General features: G+C 37.8%; 1 pseudogene; it reads right to left on the reverse strand.

Annotated features, from left to right (window-relative positions):
- Positions 1–26035, reverse strand: LOC140507356 (protein DBF4 homolog A pseudogene; annotated as a pseudogene).

The raw sequence follows: 26035 nt of genomic DNA on the forward strand, positions 1-26035 counted from the left end.
CTAAAATCCAGTAAACATGAAGGATGAAGATGGGGAAGAGAGAAATAAGGACAACAAGTTATTCCCATTTTATTCCTCCCGAATGTCTAACACATCACATGAACCGTGGTTTCAAAGCAGCTTGTAAACCCAAGAAACTCAGAACTGTCTTCACTGGTTTGAAATAATTCTACCAAAGATGGTATTGCTGAACGACAAATAGCATTTCCTTCCTTTGTGGCAGGAAATTCTGTTTTCTTCTTTAAATTTAGTTTGATATTCTTCTGCTGATTTCCTTTTTTGTTTATTCCTGATACTATTTTTACTTTTCAATGCAGCTTGCTGTAAGCAAGGTGTCTCTACTTCAGACATTCACTTATTTGGGTTCTTCATATGGGCTATTGTCTTAGTTTGACCAATATGTTGCTCTGGTGGACTGCTAAGACTAGAACCATTACCAAGTGGGGAACTAGTGCCTTTTTGTCTTCTGATGCTATCTGGAAAAATTGTAATACCTGACTTATGTTTTAGTTGAGACACATTTTTGTCTGTTTTGTCAAAATTAGAAACATGCATAAATGTCTCTAGGATACATGAAAGCACTCTCATTTTAGTCCTAAATCTTTTCCATTTATAGTTCCTTTATGATCAGAAACTTCAGGAGTATATTCCTACATATCTTTATTCAGAGGGAGTTCTACCAAATCCAACTGAATATTTTCTTCAGTGAATTTATTGTATGAGATTTTCTGCAGTCCAAATGCTCTCTGTGTTTGCTTGTGTTCTAAGGGCATGGATTGCATGAAGCAAATGAATCCATGAGCTCTGAACTGAAGGCAATCTTCTGTGAAGGATTACTGCTTTCTTGATATCAGAAATCCTGTTTTATGACCTGTTTGGTAATATTTCTTTGAGAGTCATTCAGGGAAACACTGCAATTCCAGCTATTCTTCATGTCCATTCATTTTAATAGCATTTCCAAAGATGGGGTCAAAATATTCAATTTTGCATTTTACTCTTCTGTCTATAGAGCTTTTGTATTTTACAGTCATACACCAAATTGGATAAGATATCATCAAGAACTTGATGGCGAGTATTTTGTGAAAAGTTTATGTGTTGTTTACTTAGAAGATGGACCTGGACCACCTTGTATCTCTCAGTGCAGGACTAGCAGTAGCCCTTCTTCTTGTTCTCTGAAGTGCAGCTGTTCTGCAGAGCATCACCTTTCACTGCCTTCACAGTCCCATCTCTTCCTTTGTTTGTCTTGTGTTTGTTTCTGTATGATAGACATTTTATCTAAATCAAAAGAACTGCAGGGCCTAGGAAAATAATAGTTTGCAAGAGATATATTGGACAGTTCAAGGTAAAATGTTCTGTAATGGTGGCTTGAATCTTCTACCTTTACAAAGGGCTTGTTGAGCCTTCCTGTTTTTGTTTTCTGAATACCTAATCATTTTCCCACTTCTCTTATTGATGTGTTTGATTTCTTGAACAGATAAAATTCATTTTTCTTTTGTTCAATATAGTATTTAATATAATCAATATGAAGAATTCACTACTCAGGATAACGCATTTGACAGGACACTATTTGAAGGGATGAACTCATTTTCCTTGACAGTTTTTTCAAATAAAATTTTTTCTTTGTTCGTACATACTGGCTCTGGAGTCTTGAATGGACTTCTATCATAGCTAAGGTGAGGTGAAGTATTTCATGCTGTATATGTTTATTCTGGACTTGGAACAAGGGAAATATAACCCAATGTTTGAACATATTTTGCTTCCTTTTTATTAGAAATTAGGTAATTTACGTATTTGCTGAGAAATTCTTTAACTCTTTGGATGATGGCCTTTGCTGTGGATCCTCATGGTGGTGGCTCTCATGGCCGACATGATGAGGTCCACATGCTGGGACTGGCTTCCTCAGACCCACCCCTGCTTTAGCTAGTCCTCCTTCCAGGAAGGGAGTGGACTGATTTGGCCACTTTCATTTCTGTGGGCAGGCTGGGGGGTCCCCAGAGGATTCTTGATGCAAAATGTCGTTCACATCCAGAGAAATAACTGTAGAACCAGAAGACAGAATGAAGCAGACTATTTTCTCTTTTGTTATGTTTTATTTTGTTTTGTTTTTTTTCAAGATTTCTCCCATTTGTTTTAATTCTTCTATGCAACATGACTAATGTGAAGATGTGTTTAATAAGAATTTATATGTATAACCCATATAAGATTGCATACTGGCTCAGGGAGGAAGGGGAGAAGGGAGAAGGGGAGAAAATTTAAAATACATGGAAGTGATTGTTGAAAACTGAAAAAGAATAAATTAATAAAAAATAAAGAAATAAAGTAGAAATGTCAGTCAGCCAGCATTTATGTGCCATGTTCTTTGCTAGGCACAGAGATACAAAGACAAAAACCAAATGATTTCTACTCTCAAGTAACATATATTTTGGCAGAGGTGGGGAAAGTGCTGGTCAAATCAGTGCTCATGGAATTTAAGGGGGTCATCCATAAGAGCATTCTTAGAGCTGCCCTTCCTGTTTCTAGTTGAGCACATCAAAAGTGTTCCAGTGACCAGCTTCATGGTGATCATCATCTGTCCTTCTAACCTCTTCTCACCTCAGAATAAAAATGTCTAACAGGATATTAACAATATGCAAGATTATCAAAGAAATAGTCAATTTTACTGTCTTCCTCATGATGCCAGTTATTCAGAGGAGTGAATAGAGAACCTGGCCTGATCAGGGGGATGTCTTCCTGACTTCAAATTTGGCTTCAGGCACTAGTTTTGTGACCATGGGCAATTCCCTTAACTCAGATTGCCTCAATTTCCTCACTTGTAAAATGAGCTAGAGAAAAAAATGTAAGTATCTTTGACAAGAATACCCCAAATAGGGTCACACAGAGTCAGACATAACTGAAAAATGACTGAACAACCCGTGATGAAGTCAAGTCATCTAGCCAGATGAACTACATCATCAGGTACTGCAAAAACTGGAAAATATGATTACTGATTCCCTGTAAGTTATTTGAAATATTTTATAATATGGAAGAAGTCCCAGAGGAATGGAGAAGGCCACTTCTCCTAATTTTTTTAAATGAGCAGGATGTGTAACTTTATAATTGCCACAAAAATTGTATAATTCATTCTTTTTTTTCCCTCTATTAAATTACCCAGGCTCATGTCAAGCAGTGAAGTAAAAGTTTTTCCGATTACTTGGAATCACAACATTTTTGGTCAAAAAGAAATGCAATTAATATAAGAATAACTATGGACTGGAGAGATGAATACTGATGGGTTAGGAATGGCAAATATTTAAGATGATATGTTGATTCTACATACTTAGCAGTATGCCCATTAAACTGTGAAGGGCATACTCTATGGAATTATCATTATAAGAAAACTCACATGGTCAAAACAAAAGATCAAAAAATAGGTAGGTTTAATTATGAAATTGGAAAAATCAAGAAGTCTCACACTGTCAGATTTCTGAAAACAGTCATTATTACAACGCTTTTGTATTTGCTAAAATTGAAGAAATAAATCAATGATGTCAAAGGATTTGGTAAAATGCAACCGTATACCTATACATTAAGTTAGGTATGCATGATACAAAAACAAAGAATGAAGCAGTTACTAGTCTCAACAAATTTAAATCTATTGAGACAGAAAAGACTAGATAAGGACAACAAAACAGACTAGATAATAAAAACCTTTTAATCAAGAAATCAATTTAAAAAATCTTCATTCATTAAATGCTTAATGTGTACTAAATACTGTGGTAACCACTGCGAAAAATAAAAAAAAAAATTCCTTCCCTCATAGTCTAATGGGGAGACATGAAAATCAATAGCTAATAGCTGATACGGATATACATGCCAGACACTGTGCTAAATACTTTATAATCATTATCTCCTTTGATCCTTACAACAAGTCTGGGAGTTAGATGACATTATTATACCCATTTTACAAATGAAGAAACTGAGGCAAAAAAGAGGCTAAGTGACATACAAGATATATGCAGATTAGTTGCTAGAATGCCACATTAATGGGAAGCCTCCAGCATTTGAGGAGGAAAGGGGTGAGGGTGGTGGTGATGACAGTAATGACCTCATTTAGAAAGTGATATTTATGTTGAACTTTAAAGGGAGCCATTGTTTATGAGAACCTGGAGAAGAAGGTGAGCATTCCAGGTATAGTGAGGCTCTGAACATAATCTCCTAAACCACAATTGCAGACTGGTATATTTAATGTCTAAAAGCTTTGGGATTCCAGTGATAAGCTTCAGGACTTACAGGTGGTTTCTGACACTATAGCTTAAGACAGTCCATTGGTGTGCTTCCTCCAATGATTATAAATAATATATTACTCAATCATAAAATTAGCTTTTAGAAAGGGATGTTTACTAAGGTAATCTGAGAAAAAAAAATAGGTGGTACAACGTATTCCCTCAGAACTCTGTGGCATAGTTTACTCCCCAGAGTGAAAATTCAGAGTGTAAAGTGACCTTGAGGTTAGACAGCATACGTGGCAAAAAGGAGACTCATTTCTCATGAAAATCCTTCTATTAGAGTCTTCAAGATTTTCTTTTGCAGAGCCAACCAAGATCTCAAAGAAAAGCCAGAAGGTTGCCTGAGTTCTCCCATTTCCCTGAGAAATAATGGTAAATCATGCCTCTTAACAGATTCTGGAGCAACAGAATCTACAAAAAAAAAGAAAGAAAGAAAAGAAATTTTCCAGCTAAACAGTTTTCCCGCTAAAGATAATTTGGAGGGACTTCAGAAAAGGTCTGACTCACTAAAGTAGAAGGGGATTGTCTGTATAGATCAGCAACTGAGACTGTGAAATCCTATCTCAGGAAGCCAGTGCCAAAGCATGTCAGCTGCGAAACTTCCAGCCTCAGTGAGGAAGGCAAATTACCAGCCCCTGAACCACATCACAAGAGGCACTATTAGGTCAGGCTGCCCCAGTACAAGGGGCAAGTTGCCAGCATCTAAGGTCCTGTATGCAAACCCAGGGAGCAGGCCCCTGTCCTCCAACACAAGACATTTGGGACAGTGCCCTTTCTGCCTCAGGAACAGAACGCAACTTTAAAAGCTGAAAAAAAAAAAAACCCTAAAATGAGCAATAAACAGAAAAGATCCTTCACGACAGAAAGCTACTATGAAGACAGGGAAGATAAAAAGAAAAACTCAGAAGAGGACAGCAATGTCAAAATGCCTATGTGCAAAACCTCAAAGGGGAATATTAATTGGTCTCAAGTCCCAAAAGCCTTTTAGGAGAAGTTCAAAAAGGATTTTAAAAATCAAATAATAGAGGTAGAAGATAAGTTGTGAAAAGAAATGAGGGGTATGCAAGAGAGATTCAACAGCTTGGAAGAGGAAGGACAAAATAATGACTGAAGGAAACTATCGCTTATAAAACACAATAGGAAGATGGTGGAGTAAGCAGTAAGTTGCCCTCACTTTGCTTTATTGACCTCTAAAACCCAGAAAAAAAACGTGGAAAAATAATGGAAAAATGGAGCCAACAGAAAGATAAGGTGCACCCATCTTTTATCCCAGGAGGCTTAGGGGATTAACAAGAAAGGTCTCTCTCCAGTGGTGGAAAGGAAGCAGTACAGGACAGGAGGCATCCCAGCAAGCCACAGGCAAGCCCACAGCAAATGAGGAGGAAATACTGAGCCTCAGGGTGGTATAGCAGGCAAGTGCCAACACCAGGATCCCTTGCCCCTCTGTGTGCCTTGGCATAGCCAAAGGTAACAGGCAGATTCCACCTTAGAGAAGTACCACATGCACCAGTGGGCAGGCATCCTCCAGCAGATGAATGTCCCTGTGTTTCAGCAAAACTCCAGGTGGGCAAATGTCCTACTGTAATCAAACCCTCACATGCTTCAGTGGAGATCTAGGTGGGCAGGTGTCCTTCAGCAGTCAAATCTCCCTGTGCTCAACTCCAGGGGGGCAAGCATCTTCCAGTAGTCAGAGTCCTATGTCCACCCCAAGAGATTCGGTGGAGCCCTGGGGAAGCACAGGAAAAATGGTACCTGATCTCAGAAACCTGAAACCCAGAAACCACCACTAGGATCCCAGTTGAGCACCAGGTAAGCTGCTAGATACCTAGAGCCTTCAGCTGCCAACACCTTCCAGCACACAAAAGCAGTGACCAGGCACTTGATTCCCAGCACCAAAAGCTTGAGACACTATCCTCTGTAATTCAGCAGGAAAGCTCAACTTTAAAAGCTAGGAAATAGGCAAACATCATGAGCAAAAAGTAGAAATAGAAAATGACCATTGAGCTTTTCTACGGAGACCTGAAGAATAAAACACACATTCAGAGGAGAAACATTGTCAATACACTTGTATCCAAAAACCTGAAAGGGGAATGTGAACTGATCTCTAGCCCCAAGAGACTTCTTGGAAGAGTTCAAGAAGGATTTTAAATGTCACATGAGAGAAGAGAAAGAAAAAAAAATAGGGTGGGGCGGTAAATGAGAGGTATACAAAAGAGAGTCACCAGTTTGGGAAAAGGAGGACAAAAATTTACTACAGAAAACAATTTCTCTTTTTCAAAAATGGTCAAATTGAGGAGTGGGTGGAAAGGACACTAAAGAAAGCAACTCTTTCAAAATAGAATTGACCAAATGGAAAAAGAGGTAAAAAAGTTTACTGAAAAAAACAATTTATCAAAAATTCAAATTAGGAAAGTAGATGCGAACAACTCAATAGGACATCAGGAATCAGTCAAAGAAAGTTTAAAAAATGGAAAAAAAAAGTAGGAGAAAATGTAAAATGCCTCATTGCAAAAGCAACTTACCTGGAAAATAGATCCAGTAAAGATAATTCAAGCATTATTGGTCTACCTAAAAGTCATGAAGAAAAAAAAAAGAACCTTGACAGTATATTACAAGAAATTACCAAGGAAAACTGTTGTGAGGTTAAAATAGACATTGAAAGAATCCACTGATCATCTCCTGAAAGAGATCCAAAAATGAAAACCCCAAAGAATATAAGAGCCAAATTCCAGAATTATCAGGTCAAAGAGAAAATACTGCAAAATAAAACAATTTAGTTAGTGTGGAATCAGTAAGGATTACTTAGGACCTTGTAGCTTCTACATTAAAAGATTGGAGGGCTTGAAATATGATGTTCCATAAGGCAAAGGAGCTTGGATTACAACTAAGGATCAACAATCCAGCAATTTTAAACTTAATTTTTAAGGGGAAGAGATGGACATTCAATGAAATAGGGGACTTCTAAACCTTCCTGAAGAAAAGACCAGAGCTCAACAGATATTTTTCTTCAAGTACAAGACTCAGAAAACAAGAAAGTAAGGAAGACAAAAGAAACATATTACTCAGTAAAGGCAAACAATTTAAATCCGTACATGTGAAGATGATACTTGTAACTCAAGAGAACTGTATTTGTATTAGGACAGTTAGGAAGGGTATATATAGACAGAGGGCATGGGTATAATTTGACTTTAATGTAACAATAAAAAATATAATTAAAAGGTGATAAGGGATTGTACTTGGAGAAGAGGAAAGGAAGAGTCAGAAAACAGGTAAATTACATGTAATAAACAGTCGTGGAAAGATTGACCAGAAAATAATTGGAAACTAAATAACCCAATTTTAAAGAATGAGTGCGTCAAAGAAGCAGTCATAGAAATAATCAATAATTTCATCCAAGAGAATTTCAGTAATACAAACACGTACCAAAATTTATGGGATGCAACGAAAGTGACTCTTAGGGAAAATTTTGTTTCTCTAAATGTTTATGTGAGAACAGAGCCAAGATGGCAGAGTAGAAAGACTCATATACTCTAGTGCTTCCACAGCCCACAAAATACCTGTAAAAAAATGACTCTCAACAAATCTAGAGCAGCAGAAGCCACAGAACAATAGAGGGAAATAGGTTTCCAGCCAAAGGTAACCTGGAAGGCTGACAGGAAAGGTCTGTCTCACATGATACTGAGCAGAGCAGAAACCAGCCCTGACCCTGTGGCACTGGGAGGAATAGGACCTGAATAGACCTCTAGGACAGGATTCCCAGCAAGGAGGTTCCCAGATACCTTAACCCCAAACCCACAAAAAAAACTCCAAAAGTCAGTGTGGGAAGGCTTTCCTAGCAGGGCACAAGGGAAAAGGGTTCCTGATGGCAGCAGCAGCAGCACCAGCACCAGCAGCAGCAGCAGCAGCAGCAGCAGAGTGCAGGCAGCTACGGTGGCCGAGAAGAAACCTGGGGTCATTGTCCAGGCAGTTCAACGTAAAGCCTCTGGCAGTAGAAAGCAGCTGATTTAAACCTCAGCCCTCAGTGACTGCCCTACCCCCAACCAAAGCCCTAGGGGAATTGAGTAGCTGAGTCCAATCTCAGCCTTGAACATGATACTGGGGAGAGAAGGGACAGTAGGACTATCCCCTTGACAAAGGATTCAGAAGTCAAGTGACTGGTGGGAAAATGTCCAAAAAAAGGAAATAAAATAAGACCATAGAAAAGTGTGAACAGGTGGTGAACAGGTGTCTTCTCCCATTGCTTCAGATGAGGAAGAACAAGGCATACTGTCACAGAAAGTCAAGGTCCCTGCCTCCAGGGCCTGCAAAAGGAATTTAAACTGGGCTCAGGCAGTAGAAGAGCTGGGAAAGCAAGTTAGCTACTTGCTAAAAGAGAACCAAAAAAAAAAAAAATGCTGAGGAAAATAACACCTTTAAAAAGAGGTAAATTCAATTAGAAAAAGAGGTCCAAAAAGTCATTGAGGAGAAAGAAGCCTTACAAAGCAGAATTAACCAAATGGAGAAGAAGGTTGAAAAGCTTACTGAAAAAAAAAATAGTTCTTTGAAAAAGAGAATTGAGTTCAGAGAAGCTAATGACTATGACATAAAACAAGCAGTTGAGAAACAAAACCAAAAGTTTGAAAATTGAAGATAATGTGAAACATCTCATTGGAAAAACAACTGACCTGGAAAATAGATCCAGGAGAGATAATTTAAAAATCATGGGACTATCTGAAAGTCATGATCAAAAAAAAGATCCTAGAAATTATCTTCCGTGAAATAACCAAAGAAAACTGTCCTGATATTCTTGAATCAGAGGACAAAATGAATATTGAAAGAATCCACTGATCATCTCCTGAAAGAGATCCAAAAAGAGAATATTGTGGTCAAATTTCAGAGTTCCCAGGTCAAGGAGAAAATGCTTCAAGCCGCTGGAAAGACACAATTAGAGTATTGTGGAAATACAATCAGGATAACACAAGATCTGGCAACTTCAACATTAAAGAATCAAATGGCTTAGAAAAGGATATTCCAGAAGTCAAAGGAACTGGGATTAAAACCAAGAACCACCTACCCAGCAAAACTGAGTATAATACCTCAAGTGAATAAATGGTCATTCAATGATATAGAGGGCTTTCAAGCATTCATAATGAAAAGACCAAAACTGAAGAAAAAATTTGACTTTCAAACACAAGAATCAAAAGCAGCATGAAATGGTAAACAGGAAAGAGAAATCATAAAAGACTTTCTAAAGCCGGACTGTTTACATTCCTACATGGAAAGAAAATATTTATAACTTTTGAGACTTTTCTCAGTATTTAGGTAGGTGGAGGGATTATACATAACCACTCACAAACACTCCCCCATATATATATATATATATATATATATATATATATATATATATATATATATATATATATATATATATATATATATATATATATATATATATATATGTACAGAGAGTACAGGTTGTGTTGAATCAGAAACGATGCTATCCACAAACACACACAAAAAACTATAAAATAAAAATTAAGGGATGAGGAAGGAAAATACTAGAAGGAGAAAAGGACAAATGGAATGGTGCAGGCTATAACTCATAAAAGAGATAAGAAAAATCTTTTTCAATGCAGGAGAAAAGGGAGAAGGGGAGAAGGGAAATGTGAAATTACTCTCCACATATGGCTTAAGGAGGGAGTAACATGCTCACTAAATTTGGTATGAAAATCTATCTTAAACTACAGGAAAGTAGAAGAGGAGGGGACAAGGGGGGGTGAGTGGAATGATAGAAGAGAGGGCAAGTGGGAGAAGGGAGTAACTAGAAATAAACACTTTTGGAAGGGACAAGGTCAAATGAGGGAATAAAATAAATAAGGAGGGATAGAGTAGGATAGAGGGCAATATAGTTGGTATTACACAACATGATTATTGTGGAAGTCTTTTGCAATACAACACATATTTAGTCTTTATTGAATTGCTTGCCTTATCAGTGGGGATGGAGAGGGAGGAAGGAAGGGAGAGAAGTTGAAATTCAAGGTATTAGAAGCCAATATTGACAATTATTATTACGTATACCTGGGAAATAAGAAACACAGGTAATAGGGTATAGAAATTTATCTTGCCCTACATGAAAAGAGAGAAGATGGGAATAAGGGAAGGATGGGCTGTGATAGAAGGAAGGGTACCTTGAGGGAAGGGTAATCAGAATACAAGGTATTAGGGGGTGGGGAGAGCGGAGAGATGAGGAGAAAAATTAGACATGTTACACAGTGATGCAAAGCAATTAGTATTAAAACAATTGACTGAATTAATTACTGAGACTAAATCAGAGGCATCTTTAGTTTGGGGGAAAGAATTTTAGTCTAAGTTTCCTAGAGGCAGGTAACCTTGGGTAAAATTTGGCATTGATGGATAAGTTAAGGTTTTAATGGTAAATTTGATTTTATGATTGTTATTTAATCAGGAAGTAGAACATGTATAGAAAGGCATATAAGTAACTTCAGACTTGTCTCAAAAGGTGTTCCTGAGCAAATGTGAAATTATAGTCATTTTTGAAACCTGATTATTGGAACTTGCTATGTTAAGATTCTATGGGACTACTAACTGATTGTTCTTCTGTGTCTAACTCCAGGTATGGATAGCAAGAAAGGCGGTCTGAGCCTCCAATCCATGATGCCAGTAAGCCTGTGAGATGCTGGTGTGACCTGCAAAAGGTGGTCTCATGGGAAGGGTGGGAGAGTGGCTGTTCAGCCTGGGCTGAGGTAGGATTCTCCTGACTCAATTTCCCCACTGACACCTTACACACTTTAAGCCTCACTGAATGCAAGTTGACAATCTACTCCTGCAAGGATTCGACATGAACTTGGGGAAACATTGTTTCCCTGCAATGTTTCTACTCTTAGTGGCAATTTCCTATAGTGAAAAGGTTTGTAGGAGGGGAACATCAGAGGTTAAGTCTAAAATTAAGCTATTAGGCTTAGGACTTTAGACCAACACAAATAAGTTAGGATCCTTTAATTCTTAGTAATAGCGTGGAGACAATTAGGTGCAAGGGCTTCTGAAGTTAGCATACATAGTTATTATTTGTGTCTCAGTTGGCTAATGCTAAAAAAAAAAAAAATTCGTTTGTGGTCTATATTGTAAATGCTTTAAAAGAAGTAACACCTGGCCAAAAGGTGGAATTGTGTTATGTGATATGCATTGTGTTAAAACTGAAAAAAAATTAAAATAAGAAGGAAATAAAGAGATCACATCATTTAAAAAAAATTCCAAGAATATTATAGTCCAATTCCAGAGCTCCTAGGTCAAGGAGAAAATATTTCAACCAGCCAAAAAGAAACAATTTAAAGATCATGGAGTCAAAATCAGGATAACTAAAGATTTACAAGTTTCTACATTAGAGGTTAAGAAGGTTTGGCATGTGATATTCTGAAGGGCAAAAGAGCTAGAGTTGCAAGCAAAATTTACCTTATCAACAAAACTTAGTAAAATCTTTCAGAGGAACAATGTGGGTATTCAAAGAAATAGAAAAATTTCAAGCATGACTTATGAAAAGCCCAGAGCTGAAGAGAAAATTTTAATTTCAAATACAAAATTCACGAGAAGCATAAAAAGGTAAACATGAAAGAGTAATCATAAGTGATTCAATAAGCTTAATTTTTCTGCATTCTTGCATGAGAAAATGATACTTTTACTTCCTAAAACATTTTTTTTCATTTTTCAAGGCAGCTGAAAGGAGTATAAATAAACAGAGAATACAGATTTAATTTGAGTACAAGGGGATGATTAATTAAAACGATAAAAGTGCTAAAAAAAAAAAAAAAAAAAAGAGAGGCCACAACACTCAAAGCCAGAAGTCAGACCTCAAACTCACAGAACAAGAACTGTGGCACAGAGCCCCATGTGAACCAGAAGCTGAGATCCAATTTAAAAGCTGGGAAAAAGGTAATCGCCATGAGGAACAAGCAAAACAGGAAAGAAAAGACCATCACATCTTGCTATGAGGACAAAGGAGATCAAAATATGAATTCAAAAGAGGACAGACCTGACAATATACCCATATCTGAAACCTAAAAAGGGAGTATGAACTGGTCCCAAGTCCAAAAGACATTCTTAAAAGAGCTCAAGAAAAATTTTAAAAACTAAATTAGAGAGGTAAAAAACAACTGACCAAATATTTTAAAAATACAATTGACAAAATGAAAAAAAAAAAGAATTCACTGAAGAGAACAATTTCTTAAAAAGTAATATTAGCTAAATGGATAAGGAAGTACAAAAACCTAATTGGAAAAATTAGATAAATGGAAAAGGAGATACAAGACCTAACTAAAAAAAACAAATTGTTAAAAATTAGAATTGGACACGTAGAAACTAATGACTCTATGAGACATCAAGATTCAGTCAAACAAAATCTAAAGAATGAAAAAAATGAAGAAAATATAAAATACTATGTTGGAAAAACAACCGACCTGGAAAATATATTCAGGAGAGAAAATCTAAGGATTATTGGTCTACCAGAAAGTCGTGATGAAAAAAGCACACTGTAAAATATCTTCCAAGAAATCATCAAACCAAATTTCCCTGAGGTTCTAAGTCTAGACATCAAAATTGTCATCAAAAGAATTCACTGATCACCTCCTGAATGAGATACCAAATCGAAAACTCCAAGGAATATTGTTGTCAAATTCCATGGCTATAAGTTCAAGGAGCATATACTAGAGGCAACCAGAAAGAAACAATTCAAATATCAAATAACTGCATTCAGGATGACACAGGACCTTGCAGCTTCTACATTAAAAGACCAGAGAGATTGGAATATGATATTCCATAAAACAAAGGATCTGGGGTTACAACTGAGGATCAGTTACCCAGAAAAATTGAGCCTATTTTTTCTTGCAGGGGGATGGACATTCAATGAAATAAAAGATTTCCAGACCTTCCTGATAAAAGGCCATAGCTCAATAGAAAATTTGACCTCCAAATACAAGAATCAAGAAAGGCATAAAAAAAGTAAACAGGAGGAAAAATGAAACTTGTTATTTTATATAGTTAAACACTGTATATCCCTATATGGGAGGATGGCACTTTTTAGTCTTGATAACTGTATATTTATTTTAACACTGAGAAGGGATATACATAGATAGAAAGCATGGGTATAAATTAACTAATGTGATGATAAAAAACACAATTAAAGTGTGTGAATGGATTGTAACGGGAGAAGAGGAAAGGAGGAATCAGAAAAGGGTAAATTACATTACATGAAGGGGTTCAAGACATATTTTATTAGAGGGAAAGAAGATGAACCTTGTTTGTGCTGCACTCACATTTGATTTGGTTCAAGGAGCTAACAACATACTCAGTTAGATTGAAATCTAATTTGCCCTATAGACAGTAGGAGGGGAAAGAGGAAAGAAAAGGGATGTAATGGTTAGAAGGGAAGCAAGAAGCAGTAAAGGAAAGGGGAAAAAAGGGAGAGAGTTAATAGAAGGGAGGTAAAACTCTTTGGAGGAGGGGAAAGGATAAATGAGAAATAAAAGCATAGATGGGGGAAGAATAGGATGGAGAGAAAGACACAGAGAGAAATCATAATTGTGAACGCAAATGGGATGACTTCTAAAATGACAAGGAAGCAGACAGCATAATGGATTAAAAATCACAATCTTACAATAGGCTATTTACAAGAAATACATTTGAAAGAGTTGGATACACACAGGGTAATGATAAAAGTTTGGATTAGAATATACTGTGTATCAAGTGATGTAAAACTGTGGGGATAAAAAAATTTAAAAAGTGGGGATAGTTATCCTGTTCTCAGACAAAGCAAAGCAAAAATAAATCTAATCAAAAGAGATAAGAAATGAAACTCTATCCTGAAAAAAAGAACACAGTATTCGGGAAAATTGGCAAAGGAGTCTTACCAAATTCTTTTTTATGATACAAATATAGTTCTAATGTGTGTGTTTGTCCTTCATTACCGAAGAAGACTATATCATGAGGTAAATAATGACATGACTTGCACTTGACTTAGTTTTGAGTGAGGAAGGGCTGTGCAGGTCACAAGCCTCACTTCTCCTCCAGAGCCATCTGAATCCAGTGACCAGATATTCATCAGGATGACTGAAGATGACCCAGGATGAGGCAATTGGGGTTAAGTGACTTGCCCAAGGTCGCAAAGCTAGTGAGTGTCAACTGTCTAATGCGAGATTTGAACTCAGGTCCTCCTAACTCATTCACTGGTGCTGTATCCACTGCACCACCTCACTGCCCCATGGTTCTAATACCCAAAGCAGGAAGAGCCAAAACAATGAAAGAAAATTATAGACAAATTTCCATAAAGAATATACTTGCAAAATTTTAAATAGGATACTATCAAAAAGACTACAGCAAATTATCATGAGAATAATACACTTCTATCAGGTATGATTTATACCAGGAATGCAAAGCTATTTCAATATTAGGACAACTATCAATAGTATTGATCATATCAACAAGAAAACTAACAGAAGACATACGATGATCTCTATAGAAGCAGAAAAAGCTTTTGACAAAATACAACACCCATTCTTACTGAAAACAATGGAAAGTATAGGAATAAATAGAGCATTCCTTAATATAATAAGTAATATCTGTCTGAAGTCATCACCAAGTATTTTATATAGTGTGGATTGCCTAGATGCATTTCCCACAATTTTAGAGGTGAAAAAAGGATGTTCATTATCACCGTGGTTATTGAATATGCTACTATAAATGTTGACTTTAGGAACAAGAGAGAAAAAATAAAACAAAGGGATTTGAATAAGCCAAGGGGAAACTAATTCATCATTCTTTCAAGACGATATGATGATATACTGAGAGAACCGTAGGGAATCAAGTAAAACACTACTTAAAATAATAAACAATTTTGGAAAAGTTATAGGATACAAAATAAACCCTCATAAGTCACCTGCTTTTCTATATATTACTAACAAAGCCCAGCTACAAGAGATAGAAAGAGAAATCCTATTCAAATTACTGTCGACACTATAAAATATTTGGAAGTCCACATGCCAAAATAAACTCAGAGACTATATGAACACAATTACAAAACACTTTTTCACACAAATAAATTCAGATCTAAATAAATGGAAAAAATAAAGTATCAGTTCCTTATAAGTAGGTTGAACTAATATAATAAAATTGAAAATTTGTCCTAAATTACTTTACTTCTTCGGTGCCATACAATCAAAATAGCAGAAAATTATTTGCTAGAGCTAGAAAAAAAATACTATCAAAATTCATCTGGAAGAACAAAAGGTCCAAAATATAAAGGGAATCAATAAAAAGAAATGCTAGGGAAGGTGGTCTAGTCCTAGCACATATCAAATTGTATTATAAAGCAGTAATCATCAAAACTACTTGGTACTGTCTAAGAAATAGACAGGTAAATCAATGTAATAGGTTAGCTACAGAAGGCAAAATTTAATCATTGAGATCCATGATTAAAGCAGTTTACTCTTTGGTAAACCCAACGATCCCAGCTTCTGGGATAAGAACTCAATGTTGCTTAAAATCTGGGAAAACTTGTTAATAGTGTGATGGAAACTGACATAGACCAATGCCTGACACAACATACCCAGAATAAACTCCACAGGGAGACGTGATCTAGGTATAATGGCTAATAATATAAACAAATTTGGGGAGCAAAGAACAGTGTATTTGTCAGATTTTTGGAGAATGGAGATAATTATGACCAAAAAAGTTATAGAAAACATTATGAAGTACAAAATGAATAATTTTGATTATATGAAATTGAAAAGTTTTTGCACAAAGAGAATGCAACCAATATTAGGAGGAAAGTGGAAAACTTGGAATTTTTATAATTAATCTCCATGATAAAGGCCTATTTTTAAAACATATAGAAAGCTGAGTCAAATTATGAGTACAAGTCATGCCCCAATTGATAAACTGTAAAAGAATATGAACAGACAGTTGTCAGAGGAATAAATTATAGCTATCTCTAGTCATATGAAAAAAAAATCTCCAAACCATTATCGATTGGAAAGATGCAAATCAAAACTCTTCTGAGGTAAGACTTCACACTTCTCAAACTGGCTAACATGAAAAAAAGGGGAAAATGATACATGCTGGAGATGTGGGAGAGTTGGAACACTAATTCATTGTTGGTACAGCTTTCAGCTGATCCAACCATACTAGAGAGCAATTTGGAACTATGCCCCCAAAAAGGGCTAAAAATGTGCATACACTTTGATCCAGCAATATCACTTCTGGGCTATATCACAAAGAGATCATAAAAATGAGAAAAGGACCTACATGTACAAAAATTTTATAGAAGCTCTTCTGTGGTGATAAGGAACTGAAATCAAATGAAGAATGATGGAACAACTTATAGTATATGAATGTACCGTAATCCCCCTGTGTTAAAAGAAATGATGAGAAGGCAACTTCTAGAAAATTTGTAAAGACATATATGAACTGATATTGGAAGAAATTCCCAGAACCAGTTGAACATGATACAAAGTAAGAGCCACAGTGTGTGACGACTGGTTCTGATAGACTTAGACCTTCACAGTAATGCAAGTCCTTAAAACATTTCCAAAGGACTCTTGAGGCAAATGTCATTCAGTTACAGAAAAAGAACTATAGAGTTCGATTATAGAATGAAACGGATTGTGTTCTCTCTTCTTATGTTTTGTTTTTTTCTCATGTTTTCTCCCATTTATTTTAATCCTTCTATGCAACATGACTAGCGTGAAAATGTTTTTAATAAGAATGTATGTGTAGAATCCATATGAGGTTGCATGCCACATTGGGGAGAGGGAAGAGAGAGGAGGAGAAAATCTAAGACTTAAGGAAGTGATTGTTGAAATCTGAAAACAAATAAATTAATTATTAATTAATTGGTAGATTTAATTAATAATAAATTAATTAAAAATTTTCTTGAAATCATTAAAAAGGAGAGAAATGCCAAAGAAAATAACTTTGAACTTCTATTTTTACCATCCTATTTTGTACCAGATGTGTCCAATTCACTATATTTAAGCCACCACTAAAACTACAGAGCATGGTCTGAATGTGATCAATATTCAACTGGGAAAAAGTTTAAGCCTCCAAAATTTATTTCTTTTTCTTTATACTATTTTTTAAAAAGATCAAGGTTATTGAGGTCAGCAACCAAAGTTATACATTTCTGAGGCATATGGAGTCAATGAGATTTATAGTTTCTGTGTAGCACTAGTACTATGCAAGTGGAGGAGTGTTGGTGCATGATTTTCTGTCTGCAGTTAATTGTTCACTCAATACTCTGAACCTGAGATACAACAAAGTATGCATCAGTTCTTCCCTTTTTGTGCTAATTTTAGCCTAGCAATTAAAACCAGGAAAAGACGGGTGCTCCATCAGTCACCAGCACAACATCCATACCTGGAACCATTAGTTACAGAAAATGAATAAGTTTTGAATGCTTTAGGTAAGTTTATTTACCTATATAGGTAAATTATTTTTTTCAGGGATGTGCACATTAATAATGAGCTTGATGCATACATTGTCAGAGTTAGCTCAGAGTTTGGGACGTTCCAAATTAAAGTATGGGAGGAAGAAGGTCTGAAGATCTAAACAACCATTATGCTGACCTCATTGTATATCTGTGAAAATGAGACAGTATACTAGTGCCATACTGGGAAACTGAATCACTTCCATTTACATTGTCTTAGAAATCTGAAGATCACCTTACATGATAAGATATCAGACACTGAGGTGCTTACTCCAACTAAAATTCAAACTTGGTTTCAGAGAGTACAACTCAGATGGGTTGGTCACTTGGTTTGAATGCAAAATTATGCTTGCCAAAAACTCTTTTAATGGAGAACTCACACAGGGCAAGTGATCACATGGTGTCAGAAGAATCAATAAAAGGATAGTTTCAAGGTCTCTTTTAAGAACTTTGGAACTGATCATGTGACATGGAGACACTGGCACAGGATCGCTCAGCATAGTGTGCCCACATCAGAAAAAGCGCTGTGATCTATGAACAAAGTACAATTGAAACAGCTCCAAGGAAACGTAGAATGCACAGATTTAGGTCCTTCACCCCAAATGTTCACATGGACTATTTATGCCCTACCTGTGGTAGAGCACATATTGGTCTGATCAGCCACAGTCAGACACTGAAACTTGAATCTGTCATATTGATGTCATTTTTCTCCTCAACCAACCTATATTCTTTCCTGCTCCTTTTTTCCCTGCATGACCATTATCCTCTGTAAACACCGTTTGTATTGGTGAGAGGGTGCGATCCATGTTTGTGAGTCGTGTGTTACATTTTCTTTTGGAGACCATAAATTCTGCTTTTTAAAAATCTCATTCTGTGTGGAAACTCTTTGGATCATTATGCTGTGACTCTAGGTTCTCTTCACATTCTCCATGGTCCTCTGTATCAACTAGTGTTAGATTATGTTCTGGGTATTTTCCAGATAAACCTCACACCTCCCCAGTGCTCTGACCTTGCCCCTCTTCCTTTTCTTCTCTATACTTTCTTCTTCTCAGGGTTCACATCAGCTCCCCTGTGGTCAATTTTTCAATTCTATGCAGGTAACATATTTGGGAAATAAGTAAGGATTCATGTGGATATGTTAAGACGGAGGATCAGAGGAAGAAGGAAATATTGAATAGCAAACCTAACTTCCAAATACTGAAGCAATGATTAAAAGGAAAAAGAAAAGAAAAGAATAGGAATCTAAAGTGCCTCAGACTGTCCTTTAGATATTTGGGGAAATGGCTACAGCACCTGTGGCAAAAGAACATGATGGAATAATATTATATTCTATTAAAATGAAAATGAAATGATGCTAGAAAATCCTTGGTAATATAAATCAATGTAGACTGAAGGAATTAGAAGCACGAGAATAACTTATGCAAGAAAAACAATATTGTAAACAAAAACACTTTGAGAGGGGCGGAGCCAAGATGGCGAAGTAGAAAGACGCACATACACGTAGCTCCGAACCCACAAACCACAGAACGGCTAGAGGGGACCAACCCACGGCGAATTCTGCACCCAGAGACCACGGAATATCGGAGCGAGGGAGATTTCTGATCCGGAGAGACTTGCAAACCTCTCGCAAAAGGTCCATTGCCCTGCAGACTTGGAGCCCAGCCCGGACCTGCGGTGGCCACGGAGGTACAGATCCGAGAAGGCTCCAGAGACGGGATCTCCAGTGGTGGCACAAGCCCCCCCCACCCACAGGTGACTGATGGGGGGAGGTGAGAGAGTCTCTTTGGCGGGTCAAGAGGGGAGTGGGGTGCCCCCATGGCTTGGGCCCCCCCAGGAGGTAGAAGCTGAGAGGCGGCTGCAGACAGGGGCTCCCCAAATGGGCGGGAGCCTGGATCCATTGTGGAAGGTCTGTGCATAAACCCCCCGAGGGAACTGAGCCTGAGAGGCGGCCCTGCCTTGACCTGAGCATCTGAACTTAATTCTCACACTGAAAAGCAGCCCTGCCCCCGCCAAAAACCCTAAGGCGGGAAGCAGCATTTGAATCTCAGTCCCCAAATGCTGGCTGGGAGGACCAGGAGGCGAGCTGGGTGTGAGGAGAACATTCAGAGGTCAGGTCACTGGCTGGGGAGAATGCCCAGAAAAGGGAAAAGAGATAAAACTATTGAAGGGTACTTTCTCGGAGAAAAGACACTTCCTCCCTTCCTTTCTGGTGGGGAGGAACAATGCTTGCCATCAGACAAAGACACACAAATCGAGGATTCTGTGTCCCAGCCCACCCAATGGGCTCGGGCCATGGAAGAGCTCAAGAGGAATTTTAAAAATCAAGTTAGAGAGGTGGAGGAAAGACTGGGAAGAGAAATGAGAGGGATGAGGGAGAAGCATGAAAAGCAGATCAGCTCCCTGCTAAAGGAGAACCAAAAAAATCTTGAAGAAATTGGCACATTGAGAACTAGCCTAACTCAGTTGGCAAGGGAGGTGCAAGGGGCCAATGAGGAGAAGAATGCTTTCAAAAGCAGAATTAGCCAAATGGAAAAGGAGATTCAAAAGCTCACTGAAGAAAATAGATCTTTCAAAACTGGAATGGTACAGATGGACGCTAAGGACTTTATGAGAAAGACAGATATCACAGAACATAGCTTGCAGATTCGAAAAATGGAAGATAATGTGAAATATCTTATTGGAAAAACAACTGACCTGGAAAATAGAATCAGGAGAGACAATGTAAAAATTTTGGGACTACCTGAAAACCATGATCAAAAGAAGAGCCTAGACATCATCCTCCATGAAATTATCAAGGAAAACTGCCCTGAGATTCTAGAACCAGAGGGCAAAATAAATATTCAAAGAATCCACAGAACACCGCATGAAAGAGATCCAAAAAGAGAAACTCCTAGGAGCATTGTGGCCAAATTCCAGAATTCCCAGGTGAAAGAGAAAATATTGCAAGCAGCTAGAAAGAAACAATTCAAGTATTGTGGAAATACAATCAGGATAACACAAGATCTAGCACCCTCTACATTAATGGATCGAAGGGAATGGAATATGATATTCCAGAAGTCAAAGGAACTAGAACTAAAACCAAGAATCACCTACCCAGCAAAACTGAGTATAATACTTCAGGAGAAAAAATGGTCTTTCAATGAAATAGAGGATTTTCAAATTTTCCTGATGAAAAGACCAGAGCTGGAAAGAAAATTTGACTTTCTAACACAAGAATGAAGAGAACCATGAAAAGGTGAACAGCAAAGAGAAGTCATAAGGGACTTACTAAAGTTGAACTGTTTACATTCCTACATGGAAAGACAATATTTGTAACTCTTGAAACATTTCAGTATCTGGGTACTGGGTGGGAGTACACACACACACACATGCACACACGCACACATACATAGAGACAGAGTGCACAGAGTGAATTGAAGAGGATGGGATCATATCTTTAAAAAAAATGAAATCAAGCAGTGAGAGAGAAATATTGGGAGGAGAAAGGGAGAAGTTGTATGGGGCAAATTATCTCTCATAAAAGAGGCAAGCAAAAGACTTATTAGTGGTGGGATAAAGAGGGGAGCCAAGAGAAAAATATGAGGTCTACTCTCATCACATTCCACTAAAGGAAAAAATATAATGCACACTCATTTTGATAGGAAAACCTATCTCATAATACAGGAGAGTGGGGGACAGGGGCACAAGTAGGGTGGGGGGGAAGGATGGAGGGGAGGGCATGGGGAGGAGAATGCAATCCGAGGTCGTCACTCATGGGGAGGGAAAGGACCATAAGAAAATAGAAGTAATGGGGGACAGGATAGGATGGAGGGAAATATAGTTAGTCCTATACAACACAACTAGTATGGAAATCATTTGCAAAACTAAACAGATTTGGCCTATATTGAATTGCTTGTCTTCCAAGGGGAAGGGGTGGAGAGGGAGGGAGCTAAAGAAGTTGGAACTCAAAGTGTTAGGACCAAATGTGATGTTCTTACCACTGGGTAACAAGAAATACAGGTTAAGGGGTCAAGAAAGCTATCTGGCCCTACAGGACAAAAGAGAAGATGGAGACAAGGGCAGGGAGGGAGGATAGAGGAGAGAGCAGATTGGTCACAGGGGCAATTAGAATGCTTGGGTTTGGGGGGGGAGGGGATAAAAGGGGAGAAAATTTGTAACCCAAAATTTTGTGAAAATAAATGTTAAAAGTTAAATAAAAAAAAAAAACCACTTTAAAAATCTTAAGAACCCTTAACAGTTGCTTCAGAGGACCTCTTATGGAACATTGAATCCAATAGTTGACTGAGAAGTAAGGCATAGAAAGTGCAGGTATATATATATATATATATATATATATATATATATATATATATATATATATATATATATATATATATATATATATATATTGTGAACATGACTATCACATAGATTAATTTTCTTTAACTTGCTTTTTTTTTTTTCAAGTTTCTTTTGTTTTAATTGGGGATAGCTGGGATATAGGTAGGGGCAATCATAATGGTAATGTTTCAAATCAGGGACATTCATACACTTTTTAAAAGCAGAAAAAAGGAAAATATTCAAAAGGAAAAAGATTCATGCATCAGGACAGTTTTGAAAATAACAGAGGAAAGGCACATGTATGTTTGTACATAAGTATGTATGTGTGTCTGTGTGTATGTATATATATATATATATCCGTGTAAGTGTATTGTGCATAGGAGGAAAAGGTAAGAAATAGAAATACACATACTCATCCACAACTTTCGTTTTATGTTCTTTTGGGCATATGAAAATACTCTCATTTTGATGTGTGGTTACATATCTAACATTAAAATAATTACAAAAATGTAAAGAATCTGTTCTTGTTTCTCTAATTGAAAATCAAGCAACAATAGCAACTGTTCACAATGACTTCTACCCACTCATCACTAGGAAAGTATTTTCACAAGTGCAGGAGTAGTCTTGAGGGCTCCTTTTCTCTGCTGTGTCCCATCCTTGGCCCTCCTCAAATTCTCCATTTAGCCTATATTCCAAGCGACTCCTACTTTGATGTGAACCTTGAGCGAACCTAGATCTTCTCTTATCTCTTGACATTCTACCTCTTGGTGATCTTATCATATCCCATGGACTGAATTCTCATCTCTCTGCAGGTGACTCCCCTAGTTAGGTAGCCAGTGAGTACGAAGAATCTTGGACATCTCACGCTAAATATCTCATGGGTCACTCAAATGCAAAATGACCAGTCACACCAAGTATCAAGAATATTTATTAAATGTTTAGTCTTTACTAGGATTAAACTGGTAGTTTAGTAACTGAAGTCCAAAAACATAAAACAAAAGAATCCCTGCTCTCATTCTTAAAAATTCTCTAGTGAAAACAACAGATAAATAATTGGGGAATAACCATAGCCGATATGGATTGTTATAGTATTCCTCACATAAATTTTCACTTCATTTAGTAGACAAAAGTAATATTAATTGTCCTCTCAAGTACTAATATATGTCATCATGATTGGTTGGGGATAGGATGCGACTGAACCATATGAACACCAATTTAGGAATCTAAGGGCACCTGCATCAAGAATATGTGAGAGGATATAAATTGTAAGCACACTTAAAAGTTCATGGGGGAGGTTATGAAGGTCTTGGAATGATGGATAATTTCACATTTAATCCTAGAGTTTGTAGGGGAAAAGGGGAGTTTATTGACTAGGGGACTAGTAAAGTCACACCTGCACTTTAGAATCATCAATTTGATGGCTGAATGGATAATAGAGTGGAATGAGAGAACCTGGTGGGAACAGACCCACCAGCAGGTGATTGCAATAGACTAACAATGAGCTGAGCCCCAGGGAAGTTGCTGTGTGATTGGAGAAAAGGAGATATACAGAAGATGCTATGAAGATGAGAAACTTAGGCTTGGCACCAGACTAGAAGAAAGGGATGTCTGAGGAAGGATTGGAGGACAGTGGTGAGGGGACAAGCCTCAGTAGTTTCTTTGTTTTGCAGTCTTCTTTCACGTTTTTTCCCTCCACTCCCTGAACCAGCTACAATGACTAATTTTTTTTTAAATCCTTATACACAGTAGTCTTCCAGCTCCATGCCTCTGAGATGGCTGTCCCCCATGCCCAGGACGCTGTCTTTCCTCTAATCTGCTTCTTAGTTTGCCTGGATTCCTTTAAAACTTAGCTCCAATTCAGCCTATTGCAGAAAGCCTTTCCTGGTCCCCACAACTGCTAGTGACTCCTCTTTGAGATTATTATCTGCCTTTTTACTCTTTATGTATCTTGTATGTTTCTCATTATCAGAGATGGATGCACTTACTTTGCACAAATCTAGAAATGGAGAAGCCCAATAGGCATCAAGCTTGCTCAACAATAGAAACCTGGGGATGATGTACTCGCTAAACAGATGAGAAGAAATGGAGAGAAAGAAATGAGAGAAAGGAGAAGAGAAGGGAAGATGGGAAAGGGGAGGATATGAGAGAATTTCTTTTGTGAAAGATGCCCAAACCCTCAGTCCCCAGGCACAGTGGAATAGATGATGGACTCTGTGGATCTCTTTGTGTGGTCAGTTTTCCTCTCATTCAAAGTTCTATTGTCTAGGTCATAGGTCACTCCAAGAGAGTCTTGAGGCTTGAGGCCCTGAAGAAGAAGTAAAAGGTTGAGGAAAACAGCAAGTAACTTTGGAGAAGTTCTCATTGAATTGGTGTGTCATGAATGCTTTGACAGCCTTTCTGATCAAAGTTATGGATGCTTTCTCAGTCTCATTTCTTTTATTACATGAAATGAACTTCATACAATTTCAAAGGAAATAAATGATATTGAAGTTCAGTGACTGGAATATTTAACAAATTTCCTCAATAAATTAAAAGACCCTAGTTCAGAGACCCTGCATTGGGGAACTAGAAGAAAAAAAAATAAAAGAAGGATTAAGTAATGGTACAGCTTCAGGCTTAGAGAATATAGGGAAACTTTGGGGTCACGGATGGAACAGGATCATCCAGTGCCAGACATGATGGATTAACTCACCAGTGGTGTCCTTGGCCTCTCCTTGGCCACTTCTGTATTGAGGAAGACAGAAGGCTACATAATTCCCACAAGTCAAAGGACCATGACTCCCATCCACAATACCATATCATAGCCTCTTCCTGTGCAGATAACTTACACAGGCTCTCCTCTCTAGGGGACTCATGCTGATGGGGCAGGCCGATTCTCCATATAAGACAAGGACAACAAAGACACCTGGGACTGGGAGAAAGAGAGGAAATAGGACAGAGGGAGAGAGTTCCCCTTGGGAGGCTCTGTGACCATCCTTTCCTCACCAGGGACTCTGTTCATGAACAGATTATATGGCAAGGAAGGAAGAGGGGCTAAGTCTCCTTACCTTCTTGGGATCTCTTCTTGTGAAGACCCTGGTGAGAGAGTCATGGCAAGAGAAGAAACATGGTCAGGGAAGGTCTTACATGAGGAAATGGAGGTCCCAGTCTTTACCCACCTCCTTATTCCTTTATTTAGACACTTGAGAGGTTTCACTCTCTCTTTGTTACATTCACCCACAAGGATAAATCCTTAGTGGAGGATTGCCAACAAGAGAACGCAGAGGAGAAGCAGGAGGAAGGAAACACAGCTAAGGGAGATAATCAATATTTTACAGTAATCTGAACGTGAGGTGGGGGAGAGAAAAGAATCTTCATAAATCACTGTCCTTATGGGACTCTCATCTTGTCCCAGAAATTTTTCCCATATTTTCTCCCTTATCTGCCTCCATAGATGACCACCACCACCAACATCCAACAGTTTGACACAAATGCTGTCCAGAGTCGGCTTATCCCTTGGAACTAGGTTCAGAAAGCCCAGAAAGCAGGACAGAGATATGAGGGTCACAGGGAAGTAGGAGAGGTGAAAAGCCTCATGCTCCAGTTCACAGCCTTGGTCTCAGTGTTCCTGGAATTGAGGAAAATGTCAAGGTTACTATTGTCTCTTATCCCATGTCTCTAGGGCAAGTCCTTGAATTCATTTCCTTGCAGACGCTGAGGGAGGGAGTGCTCATTGGCACCCTCCAGTGGGTCCTGAGGGCTTCTCCCTCTCACCTGTCACTATGAGCTGCACAAGATCAGTGGGTTGTGTCCAGAAACTTTCACTGGTGCTGAGTTTGTATCTGCAGCTGTAGTTGCCAGAGAACTTGGGGAAAGCATAACTCAGGATGAACTTGGGCCCCTCTTGAGTGTTATTTATATTCGACAAGTTTTTCTCATTTCTGCCCTTGTACAGAACAAAGCTACTACTGCATGAGGGTGCCTGACACAGGAGGGTCAT

The sequence above is a fragment of the Notamacropus eugenii genome, chromosome 5 (assembly GCF_028372415.1).
Source record: "Notamacropus eugenii isolate mMacEug1 chromosome 5, mMacEug1.pri_v2, whole genome shotgun sequence".
Taxonomy (NCBI): Eukaryota; Metazoa; Chordata; class Mammalia; order Diprotodontia; family Macropodidae; genus Notamacropus; species Notamacropus eugenii.